This window comes from Anguilla rostrata, chromosome 10, assembly GCF_018555375.3.
Source record: "Anguilla rostrata isolate EN2019 chromosome 10, ASM1855537v3, whole genome shotgun sequence".
Taxonomy (NCBI): Eukaryota; Metazoa; Chordata; class Actinopteri; order Anguilliformes; family Anguillidae; genus Anguilla; species Anguilla rostrata.
This window is the reverse complement of record NC_057942.1, coordinates 15,858,893-15,877,406: the sequence shown is the minus strand read 5'-3', so window position 1 is coordinate 15,877,406 and position 18,514 is coordinate 15,858,893.

The following is an 18,514-nucleotide window of genomic DNA, read 5'->3' as shown; positions in this document are numbered from 1 at the left end:
CGCGGTGTGGGGTATCGTTTAATGAACAGGGCTTGTTATCCTGGAGCTTGCCGGTTCCATTCCCAGGAGTGGCCTTGCCATTCGCACCTTAAGCGAGATGCCTCACCTGAATTTTCTCAGAGCACACTCAGCTGTGTAAATGGGTCATTATGTCTATGTGACCTGTGTCCACTAGACAGGACAGCAAACCTTCAGCGATTCAAATAAGTCTGTTTTAAACAATACAAATGTAACAATAAAAGTGCGTCCAGTGTGAACCAGCAACACCACTTTCACCCAGTATGCAAATACTCCTCCCTCATTCGTATGCCAGTGTAAGGATCATGGCAGCAACGCTCGGTACTAATTATGACAAAGCCTAATCAACCGAAAGAACCAGCACACGGCACAGTGCTCTGTGCACTGCAGTTTCTCATTCGCTTGAATGGCCTGATTTTTTCATAATCAGGTTTATAGGTTGTTTGGAGACTTGCTATTTTTATCATATTTATATAATTCTGTTCATTCTTTGATTAGAGGTAAGCACTTGCACATGATTGCACCAAGGACTGCTGTTACACAGACCTCTTTTCATGTTTATATTTTGCATTTGTGATTGAAGTGATATTTTTATTTACGGGTCTCTGTGAAAACTGTCTTCTTATTTACCCAATAAGCCTCTTGCCTTTAATTAATAATATATGAGGAACAGAGGCTTATTTCATTGAGAAATAGAAACACGAATAAGACATGGCCAGAACTGCTTTGTGGGTTTCCAGACATTCGTGTCTCATTAGAAATTTCGCACGGAGCCCCAGTTCTCGGTCTTACAGAGATTTTTAAAGACTCGTAAAGAATCGTGATAATGGTGCACAGCCTCTATAAGTAAAGAGATTTATCGCTCTGCTATGGCCAGAAGTTCACCCATCTAACCCTGCCTCCGTCCCATTGGCTGCCGGGACGGTTGCCTGGGAAACGGAGAGTGTCCCGATTGGCGGTTGAGGAGCTGAGTCTTGCCTCCGTGCCAGGGAGGCTGCCGTCCTCCTGCGCACCAGCGCGGCCGTTTCCTGTCTGCGCGTACAACCTCCTCCCCGCTTTAAAAATGCATGCTGCTGGCCCTGGGAAATCAATACACGGCATCTCGCAGCAATAAAAGTGTAATGCAGCACCATTATTTATTTGTACATCTCATATTATTATGTTTCTTCTGCTGTGAAATTGTGGATGCAAAAAAGACTTGTGTGTGTGTGTGTGTGTGTTACACTGTTTTTCATTCCTTTCTTTGCATTTTGTTGATGGATTTCTTTTTGCTTTTGAAATGTACTGGTTGCTGTCCAATGGGAATGAATAGTGCTTAAAACACGAAAGAGCACCTTGAAAGAGGTTAAATACAACTCTGAACTGCAATCTGTAGTCAGTTGCTTATCAACACTGCATTCTCAGGCTTGGTTCTATTTTATGCAATCTACAAAAATTGTGGCTCAAATGGGATTGATTTTTTAATGATGAAATAATCCATGTTGTTCCTGGCATACACTCAGTCAGGATTTACACTCTTTCTAATCTGGTAACAGGTGTCTGGACTCTCCTGTTGTCCTGGGCTGTCTGGCCTCTGCTTGTGTAATCTACTGTGTGTCTCTCAAGATAACTGAATTTTTATTCCCTCAGATTCAATAGTCCACAGACAATGGGGTTGCACAGACTCAAGTGAATTTGTACATTATTTTTTTCCGATATCTGCTGCAAGCACATTCTCCTTATTACATCATGCGATTTTTCCCAGTCTTCACAGCCGGGTCTTCATTACATATGAAGCAGACAGGCTGTTTGTCTGACTAGATTAAATTAAGTGAATATTAATTCAATCACTCCATAGAAAGCCATTCAGCTACTAGCTGTTGTTTGGGATGCAAGAGAGCACAACAAATGATGTGCATATCTGTAAAACTGGAAAAGTGCTTTGCACTTCAGAATTGCTGAGGTGCTTGGCTGCAGGGATGAGAAACTCTCTCTCTCTCACCCTATCTCCATTTGTTCAGACTCATTACCATCTGTGTCTGAAATGACAATTTAAAAAAAGGTCTTGAAATCATATACAAAAGCAACACTTAAGTGACATAAAAAGCCTAGCCCTGTGGTGATAATGCAAATGAGCTCTCTTATTTTGCTGTGTGTGTGTGTGTGTGTGAGAGAGAGAGAGACAGAGAGAGTTTGTGTTAGCTGTTCACAGATATAAAGCTGCATCACCTTGTCGACACCATGCTGATTGGCTAGCGTAGTGACAGCAGATGGCCTTGTCACTTCTCTGATCACGGCCAATGCAGACGAGAGAGGCAAAATGAATCTGACCACTCACAGGCAGTGCTGCTCAGTGGCTCTTTCCACAGTAAGCCCAAAACAATTAGGCCTGGCTGTACTTGTAGCAATGCTCCACTTTGACCTGGCTGTTGTACATGGTCACATTACATTGACCTGCAAGAAAACAGTTTCTCAGACCTTTACTGCATCAAAGCCTTTCTTCACAGTGCCTGGTTGTATGATAATTGGCTCAGTCACTATTCAGGAGGTTTCACAGTTCCTAATCTGCAGTAGTCTGGTATCAGTACATTTATGGTTATCATCTGATCATGAAATGTAGGTTATTCTTCCTTTTTTTCTTCTATATTCTTCTATATTTTATCAATATTTGAAATGGCCATCTATGTTTTGAAGCAATTATTCTGGCTGGCTCTATCAATTCAAAGGAGAGCAGACTACAAATAATAAAATATTGTTTCAAGTAACTTCTACGCAGAACTAGCAAGCAAGTTTATGAAATAATAACAGAAGATGTCCTCCAAAAATAAGTGCATAACTATTTCTATTCAACATAATTAGTCACATGTTTATCCTGACTCCTCAAATGTGTGTGTGTGTGTGTATGTGTTTATGTATGTAATCTTTATGTATGAGCTGAGTGGGAGGCTTGTCTACACACAGGGACAGTATCATTGTGCATTTAGGTGAGGTAGAGGAAAAGACACACGCACACACACACACACACGCACATACACATGCACAGTATCCATGCGCCAGGTGCAAGCGCTGTTAGAAATGACCCATGAGGAGCAGGGAGAAGGAAGAAGCTGGTATCATTACCAGCGCTGAACTAAATAAAATGAACCCAGGCTTCAGAATGTAAATGAAAACAATGCCTTGAGGTCAGAATGTTTTCCATACGCTCTCACAAATAGGATCCTCCTGGAACATCAGTGTACCCTTATATATTTAAGCTCAGGGAAGCTCTATGGCCAAATTAACAGGGATTACTGGAAAGCAAAAGCAGATATAAGCTTTCACATCCTATATCGTGGCTTTAAAACTGGGACCAGACCATTCTGTCTGGTATTTTAGCACATTCTAATAGGGATCATCTTCCTGTGAGAGGGTTTTTACTGCTTACATTAAGGTGTATAAATACCCACAGATTACACAGCTCTATTACAAGGTCTGTGCAGTGTTTGCTCTTTGTCTTCCGCAGTACCGCTATGATTGCTACTCCTGCTATTGTACACCTGCCTTGGGAATGAAAAGTGGTGGGATTCCTTTTGGGGTTTTAGTCAGGCCTGCATTGAACTCAGTCTTTTAGCTTTGATGTTACACTGCCAGTAGATTTTACGCATCTCTTGTTTTTTGGACTCTTCCCCAGCACCAAATCGGTGGTTTCTGTCTATTTGGAAGGGTGCATGCCCTGGTGTGCATCTCCCGAAACCATGTAAAGTAATTTCTATCCTGCAATTCAACAGCTGAACTGCCACAGCTAATGAACCGGTGCATTGCCCGTTTGATGAAGCTGACAGAGGCAGCAGGCCTCTGATTGGCCAATAGAGACCGTCAGACTGAAAGCCTCCTTCCCTGGGTGATGCTGCAGCTAATTACAAATAACTCCACAGCACTCCCATGCACAGCCTGCACTGGTATTTTAGGGCACTTCACAGCACTGAGCACAAGCACCACTCTGGAGTCCTTGGGATTAGCTTGTGTTGCCGTTTAGCACCTTCAGATACAATGGACTACGTGGAATCTCAATAGCACACTGCAGGAAAGAGAGTGAAAAGAATGCAGCTACTCTGACTGGCTGAACTTCCAATCACGGCCAACACAGGTGCAACTCAAGATTGTTTCTGCAACCCCATCAAAATCCATTGCTATTGCTAGCTATTAGAGGCACCCCATGCACATCCTAGAAATGTTACTACAAACCATCAAAATCAATAGCTGTCACTACCTCTGGCCGTAATTCTGTTTATTATACAGTAATACATATTCCATCCAATATACCAACATCCTCTGTCTCTTGTGTGCTTTGTGATCTGATCACTTCTGAAATCTTGTTTCTGAAATGGATATTTATTTACACATTGCTAATCCTACAAGCACCATGCTATGATACATAGCTCAGAAGTTTGGAAACCCAAGTTACCTTAGTTACAGAGACATCAGCGAGCAGTTTTCATTGGATGTGAAAGGTGGTCGATCATGACCAATATGAGAAAGCCTTTTCTCCCAAATAGCTGAGCATTATGGTGAGGACATTGTGGAAGAACGATGCCCAGGGTGGCTGGCCCATATTAGGATGTTTTTCCCCCTCATACTTATTTATGAAAGAAGATCTTGGATGCTACCATAAATTTTAATCTGTGGCCAGAAGTACTAGCAAGCCTTGGTGATAAGGGAGGCAGATCTCTGCATTCATGTAGTAATGTACAGGACTTTACTTACAGAAGTTATTTACATCCTTACCACAAATGTAACTTAAGCCCCTTTCACACATGAAAACGGCACCATTTCCAGGTTCAATTATCTGGATTAGGATGTGGTTTTCCCTGTTCACACATAGGTCTCCTATACAGAAAAATTCAGCCTCAGGGCTATTCACACATGACATGACAGCTCCAGATAGATTAGGCAAGGCAGGATATCTACCAATGCAGGGCAAATATTAGCATTATCCTACTGTAGTTTGTCTTTAAAACAGCAAGATATTTTCACTTTTTAATTAAAAAATATGCTACATGAATTTTTTAGAAAGTTCTTTTTTAAAGTTCTGGAAAACAGTTCTTTAAAAAGATGCATTTATGTTTCATTTGTGAACTTTTATTAGACATATACGAAGTGTGACCCAGAAATGAAAGGTTTTTTTTGGCTTTTCCTGCAGAGATACCCTGGGCATTTGTATGGAACAGTTTGTATTTTTTCTTTCAACAACTGATAAATAATTGGAAGCAACTGAACAAAGAGACATCCACATCATATTTCCCTTCTTTCACCTCTCACCAACACATAAGCACACATACACACATTCAACAGCCAACACCAGGCCTTTTGCATATTTAACATATGCGTTAAAAATAATAAGGCTTTCACAGAGACACGTGAAAGTGATATATAAATATTTATTTTTTAACAGTTCACTTGACTGTTCTGTGTGTTCATATTTGTTTGATTTAGTACAACATTACAAGAATGTAACTGACATTAATCTGATTACTTCCCCAAAATGTCATTCAATGTTTTTCAGATAATCTATGTTATAATCTATATTTTCACCCACTGAAATGTATACCATGCAATGTCATTCATACTGCCTTGACACAAGCTTTAAAAACATTTATAATCCTAATATGAAAGAAAAATGGAGAGCGATAGAGAGACATGCATCTTTCACCTTCTCTTAAAACATAGAGAGAGAGCTGCTGACTTTTGATGTGTAAATATCCCGTCTGTGTGACATGATCCCATCTGCAGTGTCAGAAATGAAAGGCAGGCCACAAAGAGAGGTGGTTGGGGGTGGAGATGGGGGGAGTGGGGAGTCTCTCTGTCACACTCTCCTCCTGAGGAACAACCACCACCATTAGCACCCACAGAAGAAGCCGCATCTTAGACCGGCCTTTGAAGTTCTACCTGGCTGAACATCTAACCATGGAATAGACAGGGTCTCCGTAAAAAGGTTCCGTGGGGCAGGTTTGAAGGACGGGGTGGATTGGGGGGGTCGAAGATCAATAGCAATTACAGAGAGAATCAATTCTGGTTCCCTCAGTTGTTCTGATCTGATGACTATAGCATCCCAAGGAGGAGATTTTTCATTTGCATTGAATGCTGTACGTCCGATGACCTGCTGACGTCTACGGATTCAGGACACGCTGGCACATGAGGCTGCTTCTGGGAGCCGCATATCATGCCAGGCCTCCTCACAGGGCACAAGGTTTTAAAGTTCCGGAAAAATCTTTACAAATGCCCGAGCCGTCTGCAGCACTTTATATCACCTGACAGCAAGGGTGTGATTTATGTCCGACTGGCCAATCACACCGTGCTCACATTGGAATAGGAGTGGTGCTATTGACAAACCCCATTGGATTCTGGGATCTGTACTATATGCAGATATTGTGTTATGGATCAAAACTTGATCTGTGATGAGAAGAAAATCTTATCAACAATGTGTGTGTTGAGGATAAAATGTGAATAAATAATGACAAATAAAGGTGATAAATAAATGTAAATGAACCATCTGAATGAATTGAGATGCATTTGGGTGAAGCATTTGAGCCACTGGCAACAAACAACTCATACTCTTCAGAGACAATTCAGGCATGGAAAACGTCAGCAACCTATATTATAGGTGCCAATGGTACCATGTTAATGTAGATTTTGTATTAATTGGTATTCTGTTCAGTACTGTTTAAATATATTTAAAATATACATATTTTAATTTTTACCCAGCAATAAGGGCAGGAAACCTGGGAACATTCCACAAAATGGTTTGTAACTTATAATACTTCAGTGAGTACCTGACAGTTCTCTGAAAAAAACATTTTTTTTCAGGGAAACACTAATGTGGATGTATAGGTCCAAGAATAGATTAAATAGCCTTTGGTTCCTCCTTCTCTTGTTTTTTTCATCCATCAGAGCACCCCTGGTTTCCTTCTAAGTGCTGAGTGAAAGCAGAAGTAGAAAAGCTCCTTAATTAAGTATTTAAAGCTTTCCTCAGAAAAGTCCGTCTCTGTCTCTGAGAGACCACACAGTAGGATGAGAAAGATTCTCTGGAAGTATAATGGTTGATCGCGACATAAAAGAGTGTGTTTCTTTCAAATTTCAATGCAATGCCAGAGGGAGAAAAGAGTGAAGACGACCATTTTGTAACACACCCCATGATGAGCATTCAGTAATGTGCCCCTTGACGACCGTTCTGTGACGCGCCCCTTGGCGATCATGCTGAGACCCAGATGTTTGCGTGCACAAAATGATCGAATTCTCATAATTAGAAGAGGGCTTATTAACGTGCTGATGCTAAAAGTAGGATTACTCAGGCTTTGACCTGAACACCAGCCTATTTTTAAGGATCTAAGAATGGGCCCGTCCCATTGGGAAAAGAGGGAACACCACGCCCCCCCCCCCAAACCAACCCCCCCCCCCAAATCTCTCTGTGCTCATAAAACAGATACATCCAAACCCTGTTCCCAGCTGCTCTGACCTACTTAAAGATCCCGGTCCTGCAAGCTCGGCCTCCCTGCAGGGGCTGCTGGGTAAAACTCCTATTAATATGCAAATGAGGGAGGAAAATTCATGCAGGTGAGATAACAGGGCGAGATGAATCCGGGAGGAAAATGGGGGAGAGGGGTCCGCTGGGGGCGGGCAGGAGGGTGTTGTGGTCCTCACACAAGGAGAAAATCAGAGATCAGTAACCTTTTTCAGTTCATACACTAATTTTAGAAAACAGTCGGCGGCAGAACAAATAAAACTCAACTGAGAGAAAAAAATTGACTTGGGAACGTGTTTTTTGGTTCTGTGTTGTGTGAAGATGATTATGCGAATAGAATATTCCTCTGGTGCATTGCAAAGCCTCCACTAGTTTTCCTGATGCAAACTCACCTCCTTTACTGGAACATGCTGCTCACACAGCAACCACAGCTGCAGTTTCAATATGTCATCTAACATGGTCTAAAAACTCATCTATTCAAGACAGTTCCCCAACTTTGAGATATAAGACCACTTACATTCATAGCAGTCCTACATTTATTTAATGTGCTATTATTCACTGCATGATCATTGTGGCCAAGTCACTCTTATGTATTCGCACACTTCCCACCTCATCCATTTGTTCTGTGGCTTTCCACTACAAATGTAGTCCGATCAGCTTTTTACTGCATATTTAACATGTTACTGTATAATCCCTTATGGTGCTGGTAGTTACCATGGTAATTTGCGCTTCGATGTCATAAGGGCCTTGTGTGTTGCTTTGGGAAGAAGGGTTCATCACATGAATAAAATTTGATGTATGTAAGTGCATATCGCATGCCATCGTGTATGCAATGCACAGCCTGCCTATGTGAAATTTAATGTTTCTACCATGTTGTGCGTTCAACGGAAGTACAGAGGATTCATAGTCTGTTAGGTACTGATGTCCTTAGTTTGCGCATATATAGTAATTGCAAAATATACCCACGATCTCACATAGTACAGCTATAATACTTGAGATGGGGAATGCTTTAATTTTTATATTGGATTTTAACATTTTAAATAAATTATTAAAGAGAAAAAAATATGTTAATGAAACTTTAAAAAAGCCTTAGCTAAAAGCTGTATTTTATAAAAATCACTGGAGTTCACACTTGGAAGGCACATTTGACAATTATACACATTACAGTTTAAAGCTTTATTGTTAATCCCCCTCAAGAACCAGTATATGAATGCAATAAACAAAAACTAAAATAAAAATTGTCAGGAGAAATAATTGTGTTGTGAAATAGAAAACAGTTGATATTGTTTGAACATTTCTACCAAAATAAACTGCATATTGAAGTGGTCTGTCATTCCAGCATTCTCTGTCAGCTTCTATTGTCAGGCCTTCTGGTCATAGCTGGCACACTCTTTATTAAAAAAAGAGGGGGCGGGGGGGGGGGTGGTGGGTTAGTCGGCAGACACCACAGTGCATTCCTCATCAGAAGTGGGCCAAGGAAACAAGGAAAGGCCAAAGAGAGCACAAATTCCCCACTTTGTGAGTAGGCCCTAGGCTACGCTGAAACCATGTAGCGTGAACTCGCTCTACAGCCAAGGCTTCTAATTAGGTTTTTTTGTTTTGTTTATTTTAATAACCTACCAGCAACAATGCTGTATACCTCTCGGTTTTTCCAATACATAAATGTCACTGTTCAGATGCTGAGGGGATGAGTGGACAACAAATAGCAGCGAAGAGGAAATAAAATTAAATAAAAAACTAAATAAATACAATTTAAATAAATAAATGTATTTTTCGAGGCGAAATATGCAGGCTTTGTACCTTTAAAATATTATTAAAAAACCATGCTCAGCCATGGTCCTCTGCCTGTATTTCTTCTAATATCTGTTTGTGATGTTTCTGGGCGTGATGCTCTTCTCTGTGTGCGAATGGGTGGGTGTGACTGCAGAGCCTATCAGGTGGGAACAGGTTTCCGCAGAGTGTTTGTAGCTAGCTAGCAACTGCATTGGTGGAGGTGCAAGGGCACAAGTACAGCAAAGTGAAACAACAGGCCAACAGGGCTCTTTCATAAACCACAGCCAGCCTTGGCATTGCTTTTCCTCGGTGGCAACAGAAAAATGGAGGTGTAAAAATAAAAATGCTATGAAAAACAAATACAAAATATAGAAACTGAGGTGAGTAGGTGGGGTTGAGGACAGATGAAGAGACTTCTTTGACTGTAATTACAGGACCACAGCGAGGCTAAACATCCTGCATAGCATTCCTTTAAACAGTGCGGTGAATCTACTTGCATTAGTTTGTAAAATTGTATTTTAATTTTAATTTTAAAATGATTGTCGTAACTTGGTGTTCTGGTGAACATGGGCTGCTTAAATACAAATGATGATCAATCAATCAAAGGATGATCTATTAATAAACAGAATCTATATATGTATTTTGCTGTTGTTGTGGTTGTCGTTGTTACTTCTGCCTTTTATTCCTCACCTGCTTGCTTCCCCAAGTCGTCACAGAAAAAGGAGAACAGAGTTCTCAGTTGACCTGTCTGCGTGAGCAAAGTTTAATAAGCCAATATTTTTTCAAATGGCTTCTTACTCCCCATTAAAGGTCTAGCTTGGCAGTAGCTTTGCAGCTCCCCCAGCCATATGTCTGCCCTAGTTGCCTGATAATAAACAGAAAGTGTGTTTGGTGTTTTTCAGCGCTGTAATAAAGGGAGTGTATTGCAGCTACCCGGCAGCTCAAGCTCTCTCAGGCCTTGCTTAGCAGGACTCAGATGCTTGCAGGCCTCTACCCAATATTTCATTTTTATAGCATTGGAAGAAGGCAGAGGAAGCCCATAACTTGACTTTCTCATCTGGCTCTGTAATTACCTGATGCTACAACACCTGCAATGCACCATTTTCAGCTCTCCGTGGGGTCCACATTAACTCCGGGGCCTAACGATGAGCCCCTGCATCAACACGCCCTCCCCCATCACCACCTACACAATATGTCTACTTCGCTTATTATAACAAACGGTGTGTAAGTCCACTGGTTGCACTTTATTTAAACCAAAAAAAAATTGTTTTTTTAATGAAAGGTGATTCCTTCCACACAACACCGCTCCTTCCCCTCCCTGGTATGTATAAAAGGCGTGCCATATCAGTTCAGCACTGTACACAGACTCCCTCCCCAGTGTGTATAAAATGTGTGTGAGTTCACACTCGAACCCTGTGTTAATGTGAGTACATGCAAGCACTCCTCCAGTGTAAATTTGTGAGTTCACACTGCACATCCTCCTCCCAGTGTGTATAAAATGTGTGTGAGTTCAACACTGCACATGCACTCCCTCCCCAGTGTGTATAAAATGTGTGTGAGTTCAACACTGCACATGCACTCCCTCCCCAGTGTGTATAAAATGTGTGTGAGTTCAACACTGCAAACAGATTCCCTCCCCAGTGCATATAAAATGTGTGTGTGTTCAACACTGCAGATGCACTCCCTCCCCAGTGTGTATATAATGTGTGTGAGTTGAGCACTGCACATAGGCTCTCCCTCATGCGTCAAAGTCTTTCCTTCCACCCTGGTCCCCCTCGCACACATTCCCTTCTTCGTGAATCGCTCCTGCTTTCCTCGACTTTTCCAAGTACAGCTTAGCCTTCTCTTTTGAGTATGAGTTAAGTGCATTTGCCCTCTTTAAAGCACACACAGTTGTGCATCACACTACATTACTTACTTAAATTAGCTGCGTCTTATCAGCTTACAACAAGAAACCAGGATAGTCCGCTTAGTCCTTGAACTGTAGAAAGCCTCTATGATCATACATAAGAACAGTAGTCTGAAAAATTTTTTTTTTTTTTTTTTGTTATGCAGGTTAGGGAAGAGTAACGAGAAGGGCGCTTAGTTCGTTGAAGTGTCGACCTCTCTGTTCTGACCTCCTGAGATGTTCCACATCGTGGTGCCAAACTGCAAAAGTCGGCTTTTGCTGTCGTGTAAGGGAGGAATCACGCCTAGTACGATCGAGCATACACACACACAAACACACATACACACTCACTCGTGCACATACAAACATGCAGACACACACACACACACACACACACACATACACATACACGCAAACTCCTAGAGAAGGAGGGAAAAGAACAGCCATATTCAAGAATATTTTGAGTGTATAATTACTTGCAGTTCAATATTTCAAATCTACACCCCAGTTCCCCAATATTTCCCCTTTGATGTTTGGCCATGAGCAATAATGTACTTCATGAACTGCAATAGAGCCTTGTCACTCATTTGAGCCATGGCATCCACGTTCTCATTTTTCATCTGTACAACAGCACAGAAATTAAAAGCTGCCCAAGAATATCGGGTGTGAATTTAGAATGCAGTCAGTGGAGGGAGGTTGGGGGTGGTGCATCACACTGGCACTGTTCAACCTACATGGACTCTGGCTGGCTATTCCCATTTTAAAACAATTATCAAACAGTAATACTGCAGCATGTGGGATTGTGCATGTGTCAATGCCAGTACTGCACATGCAGGTGTGTGTTTGTGTGTGCGTGCATGTGCTGTGTGATTTCTGTGCATATGTGCTTATGCATATGCATGATGCTACCAGAACAGCATGTGTATGTTTGTGGGGATGCATGTGTGTGTGTGTGTGTGTGTGTGCGTGTAATGTCAACATCTTTACCTTTGAGGTTTGAACTCCTGGTGGCTCAGATAGCTGCAGATGAACAGATTTAAGGCTTTTCTCAGCGATGGTGAGATTTTGGATCAGCTGATTGTCCCATAATCCTCTCTGTTTGGATCACAGAGGGAGGGAACAGCAGAGGGATTGGAGAGCTGCCCAGCCTGTCTGTGAATTCTTCCTCACCAGCTCAATTTTAAACCTGGCTGCTGCCTCCCAGTGTCACGCCCAATGCCTTTCCTCAGCACTGATGTCCTATTCAGTCTTCAGCCTGAAAAAAGTGAAGAAGGAAATTAAAGAAACACATCAGTTACATTACTATATCCTGCGTTTTAAATGTTATCTTTTCACTTTGTATTTAACAACTCTAGGCAAAACAAAGTGAATATTTAACAGGTGCAATGAACAAATAATCCCACACACATTTGGAAAAATTCTCTGGAGATGGGGCGCCAAAAAAGCCATTATCCCTCGTCTCTGCTGATCTTTTGGAAGAGAAACTGCTCTCATTTCCGCCTCCGCCCCACCCCCGTACGCACTGCAGACGCATTAACCCAGATGTACGACAGTATTACATGGCAACTGCTTCTCCTTCATTCAGTGTGAGTTTGTTGCTTGGGGCTGACTTTGGCTTTTCCTCTTCTACCAGGGTGGGTACGAAACAGGAAGTGCTCGGCGGGGTGTAGGATTTCACTACGCCATGTCCCAACCTATAAGGAGCCCCCTTTAATATTGGCCATTTAATCTGATGCTGAATCTAAGCCACTCCTGGTTGCTCAGTTTTAGAATGGATCAAAATCATTACTTGCTGTTGAATCTGAGACTCGATCTAGGTCAGCGCTGGTTGTTTAATGATTAATGCGAGACAGAATGAGATTCCTCTTTGGGGAAATTTACATTAAATGTCATGTGAAGAGTGAACCAAGCAAAAATCATTTCCTTTTCTCTTGCTGTACAAGTCAGCTCTTGGCCTGAGTATGAAACTAAGGAAAATCATTTAAAAACCAACAAAACAAGATCTGAGTCAACATCAGTGCCAGATGCCCTTCAAAACGATCCCCTTAACTGAAGGCAAAATAACAAAGAAAGCCCATCAATGCAGCGTTCTAAGGGTCCTTTTGTACCGGCTGGCTGGAGCACACTGCCCCGTTTCTGTGCGCTGGGGAACGGGAGCCCGACACTGTATCAGCACCAGGGAAAGAGCAGCACCATTCACCACATTACAAAGACCTTCAGCAACGAGAGTCAATACAGCTATACAACACCAGCATAAGAGCCGTCCACCGGGCCACCACGCCACCTCCTTATGAATGGCAATTAAAAGCACAAGACTGCCCTTTGTTGTTTTCCGTGATCTGGATTAGCCCTTCAAGTTAACATTGTAACGAGTGCACGCGCCCGCACAGCTGGAGTACTGCAGCTGAAATGGGTGTACTGCACAGATGCACTCACCGCATGCACAGAACTACAGGAGGGAGAGAGCGCTGATTGGAGGAGAGGCATGTATCTCACTGACAAACTGACAGGTAACCATATGCACCTGGCTTGCCTTTGGCTGGATGGGAGGAGCTCCAACCGACTTAAACCCACTCTGTTTCTAGGCAGACCAAGCCAGTTATCTGTCACCGCGGCTGGCTCCTGATCATAACTGGCTGACGAATAGCCAAGGCTGAAGCTCGAACCAGGGACTACAGGGATAGCCAACGCTGGTAGTTACAGTCATTAATTGGTGGAACCACCAGGGAACGCTAGGAACTGTTACCCTTGATGCAATGGCGCCTTCGGAAGGTGAAAGGCCCTAAGTAAGATGCCCGCTAACTGTACGCTAATCGAGAAGTGTTTTATACATCTGAGGCCTGAGACAGACTGTCTCGTTCTGAATAGCCGAGTGAAGCGACGCTGCGCGATGTAGCCCCGGACATCGTGTACTTTCGCACATAGGCCCTTGTAGGTGGCAGCTCGTTCTGCCTTGTGGCCGGTCCAGTCCCTGCAGGGAGCGATTTGGCATTCAAAGCATGCTGCCGACGGGATCTGTAATTATTATCAACGCAACGGCACTTCAGCAAATTTGCTGTGACAGCTAACCCCAAATGCATTCAGAGTTAACAGCAGGGCTAACAGGCTTCCCATCTATAAATTGCCCTGTTGTCTTCGTAAGATTATAATGCTGCTCTGACAGCAAATAATGGCATACATACAATAAATCAATAAACGTAAATCAATAATACTTAAATGCTGTTGCCTTTATGAATGCTGTGCAGGAGCTGGTTCATTTTTCAAACTTGATTTTTAGCATAACGGGTTTATATCTATTCTGTTTCAGAGCTGCATGCCAAGGGCGTAGGAGGAGAGCTTGCATTTAAATTTTTGTTGCAGAAATGCTGCACATACTTATCTGGATAGTCTGCTCCATCTATTAATCTGCCCACTGTCTTAGCCTATCCTCTCACAATAAAGATCAGTGACTCAGTCTATGCCAAACGTGGGTCACGTAATGCCCTTAGAACATAAAACATAAACTTGCTGATTCTGAGAGTCCTGTCGTGATCAAAAGAAGCAAGGTACTTTAATTGATCTTCGTTCGGAGGAGGAGGGGTTAGGAAAAGCACTCCAACAACCCTCCAAGTGCTTTGAATCTTCCTCATTTAAATAATTAGGCTGCCCAAATGGGGCTTGGCCTTGGCTGCAGCAAAGTAGATGCGCCGTGTTAATTGTACAACAAGATGGGGCCTGCAGTCATCTCAGGGTCTCAGCGGGAGTAGGCGGGAGCTGGGCGGAGCCTCCAGTCTCACACTGATATTGCCGTGTGATGTGATGTGATGTGATCTGATGGGATGGCTTGGCATGAGCATCGTTACTCCAAAATTTGCTGGTACAGAATTGGGGGGGAAAACCATGACTGCCTCTTTTTCCTTGCTGGGGTGCTTTGTTCAAGCTAAGAGAATCAGAGCGCACCACTTCCCTCTGAAGGTTGCAGACACTGCGGGGGAACAAGGCTCCCCTTGAATAAACTTTCAAATAATGCTTTCCCTGGGTATGCTATTAATACCATTTAATTATTTTTTTTTTTCAAAATCACAGATGGTAACATGGTTTAGTTGTAGCTGTCTGCCTTCCTCAGAACTTTCCTATGTTTTATTCACAGTTAGGTCCACAATATAGCAGCATCACTGTCCTGAGAGGATTTGTGGATTAACAATACAAACTATCTTAGATTCCTCTCACTCTTCCCACTTCTAGCACGTTGTGGCTCTCTCCACACAGGCTAGGATCATTCAGAGAATGCAGGACATCTATCGAAAAACAGAGTATGGAGGACATCGATCAAATAACAGGCTTCAGCACTTTCCCGGGCCTGTCTGTGAAGAGGCACTGGGGTTCAGCTGTCCTATGCAGATTGTGCCCAGCAATAGAATGATTGACGGGTCACTGGCTAACCTGGGGAGGATGAGCATCGATTTAATCTCCTCGAAGAGACTGAAAAGTGCATGAAATGCCCGCTAACGCACAGCTAACGGGCGCTTATGCCCACGGGCAACGCCCCATGCCCGGCACCCACGTCTGCGCTCGCACCAGGAAACAGTACGAATCACAGACACTTTAGATGGATCGCTTGCCCAGACGTTGGAGTTGGTCACGCAGTGATCTGGGCACCCTCGGATACGTGGGCATGGGCAGGGTGCCGCGGGCCCCTGCATGGTTTCTGTCGATGGAAGGAACGGAGTGAGACAGATGGAGACACTGGGCGTCTGATGGGAGATGCTTTGGGCCCTGCCAGCCAAAGGGCCCCGTAGTTTTATGTAATGGAGAGGACCAGTAAGTACCAGACTCTGCCTACATGCAATGCCCTAGATAAAAAGGTACTTCAACAAATTACTGCATGACTGAAAATAAGTATTATTATTACAGGAGTATTATTTGTCTGTTTTCAGTACTGTGCCATTTAAGGTAAAGATATCAGCTTTATGTGCCAATAATCAATGAAATCTTAAATAATATTCCAAGTATTACTTATGAGAAAGTTTCACTTTTCAACATAGTTCTAGAAGAAGAAAACAATCATCAAATCAAAATTTATTTATAAAGCACATTTCAAAAACAACTGTCACAATACGCTTCACAGACAGCCCAGGCTTACATTCCCACAGGAGCAAAAACTCCCTGTTAACAGATAGGAAGAAAACTTGGAAGGAACCAGACTCAAGGGGGGTACTCATCCTCCTCTGGTTGGCTCAGGGTGTAGGTTTAAATGACCAACACGATCAGTCAGTCTATGTTCATGTCAATCAAATTAGTGGCAGCTAGGAGGCAATCCTAAGGTGGCGGCTCAGATGATGGGCAGGGCCGGGTGGCAGGTGGTGATGGAAGTGGGCAGGGTGGAGGTGGCAACAAAAGAGGGGCTGGTGGGGGAGTCCAGACATGCCAAAATCTTCACCTTTACTGCTGGCGGATTTTGCTGAAATAAACCTTGCTTTAATTGCACATCAGGGCCCTGTTTCGTGAAGCAGCATTAGCGAGTTAGCTGAATAATTGCACTAGTAAAACCTGGAACCCTCCCAGACCTGGAACATGGACTCAAGTGAAGAAATGTTCTGGCTTTTACTCAGCACACTTATCCATCTTACCCAGTAATCTGGCTTCATGAAATACCCCCCAGCTGTTTCCTCACATAGCATAAGGCGCTACCCATGTTGGGGTCCACAATGCCTCACTCTCAGACAAATCTGGAGGTCTGCGTGTCTTTCCTCCCCCCCTCTCTGCATTAAAGCGATTCAAGGTCAGCCGTCCCAGAACGCACCGGGGACCGGGGCTTAATGAGGGGTCTGACGCGACAATGGCGAAAATCCATCAATCCAGGAAACGGCCGACGATGACGCCGACGCTGTCGAGCGGACACCAGGTGCGCGGGAGGCAGTCATTTCCCTGCGCTGACGAGAGGTCAGCGTTTAAAAGCCCCTCATCCGCGGCCCGATTATCCACTTGACTGGAGCCGCTAAGTAAGGAGGCTCCTTTTTTTACGGGCCGGGCGATTGCTGCTCACCGAGACGGGAAGAAATACCGCTGTTTCACTCTGACATTATCGCGACGTTCCTCAGGCTGTGTGCCGTCCAAAGTGTGAAGCTCGCATGGGATGAAAGCCTTTTGTGGGAGTAGCACAGAATCTCGTTTCTCTGCGTCTAACGAGCGCGCGTGTGTGTGTGCGTGCATGTATGTGTGTGCGGGTGGGAGGGTGTGTGCAATTTTCATTGTGTTATGCAAAATACTGTCACTCTTAGGAATGAACACTGCCATTTATAAGCAGTCAGAGCTGTTTCTCAGAGAGAATGGGAGAATGAAGGCAGAGGGAAAGGGAAAGAGAGAGAGCAGAGTGAAGCTGCATGTGAAAACTGAAAACCCAAACAGATTGCTTTAATTCCTGTGTAAATGCAAGAAGATAAGACATTTGGGATGGTATGTGTGATTGCCCTCAAGCAATTATAGCCAACCTCAGTTCTCAGTCGGGTACATTCACTACATTTTCCCATTGCTTTTGTGATGTAAATAAATAGCCGCTTGTGGCACCTCTGACCAACTGCATTGGCCTACCTTTTAGAGATTCCTTAGATCACCTTTTATGTAACTATTCATTTTCCCGTCTGCAGAAGCTATTGCTCCTTGCCCAGGTGATGTATCTGTGGTACTTTAATGCAAGTGCTTACACTGTCCTGCCTGTCAATACTGTATTAGACCAGATATTAGAGCAGTTGAATTCTGCATCATGAAAAGCTATGAATACACAACCGGGTCGAACTCCGTGAGCAATATGTTACTAATTAATAACAGCAAACAAACTCTTGCCACCTGACCTACAAGCCTGGACTTGCGTGTCTGTCTGTGTACAAGCATGGCTCTGCAAAGACCTTCTGTAAATACATTTACTGGAACAGTCTGCTTGGGTGGATTGACACATTTTTTAATGTACCAGTTCTCATTGCGGACATTCATCCATCCATCACCTATACCTGTTTATCCTCGGCAGGGTCTCAGGGGGTCCCTGTGTATTGGATGAGAATACACCCTGGACAGGCCCTACCAATTTAGTCTTCAATTAGACTACCTGCATGTCTTTGGACTGGGAAGAAACCGGAGTACCCGCAGGAAACCCACACAAACACGGGGAGAACATACAAACTCCACATTGAAAGGCACAGGTCCTTCTCGAACCAAGGACCTTCTTGTGACATAGCTCAGGAGGTAAGACCGATTGTCTGGCAGTCGGAGGGTTGCCGGTTCAAACCCTGCCCAGGGTGTGTCGAAGTGTCCTTGAGCAAGACACCTAACCCCTAACTGCTCTGGTGAATGAGAGGCATCAATTGTAAAGCGCTTTGGATAAA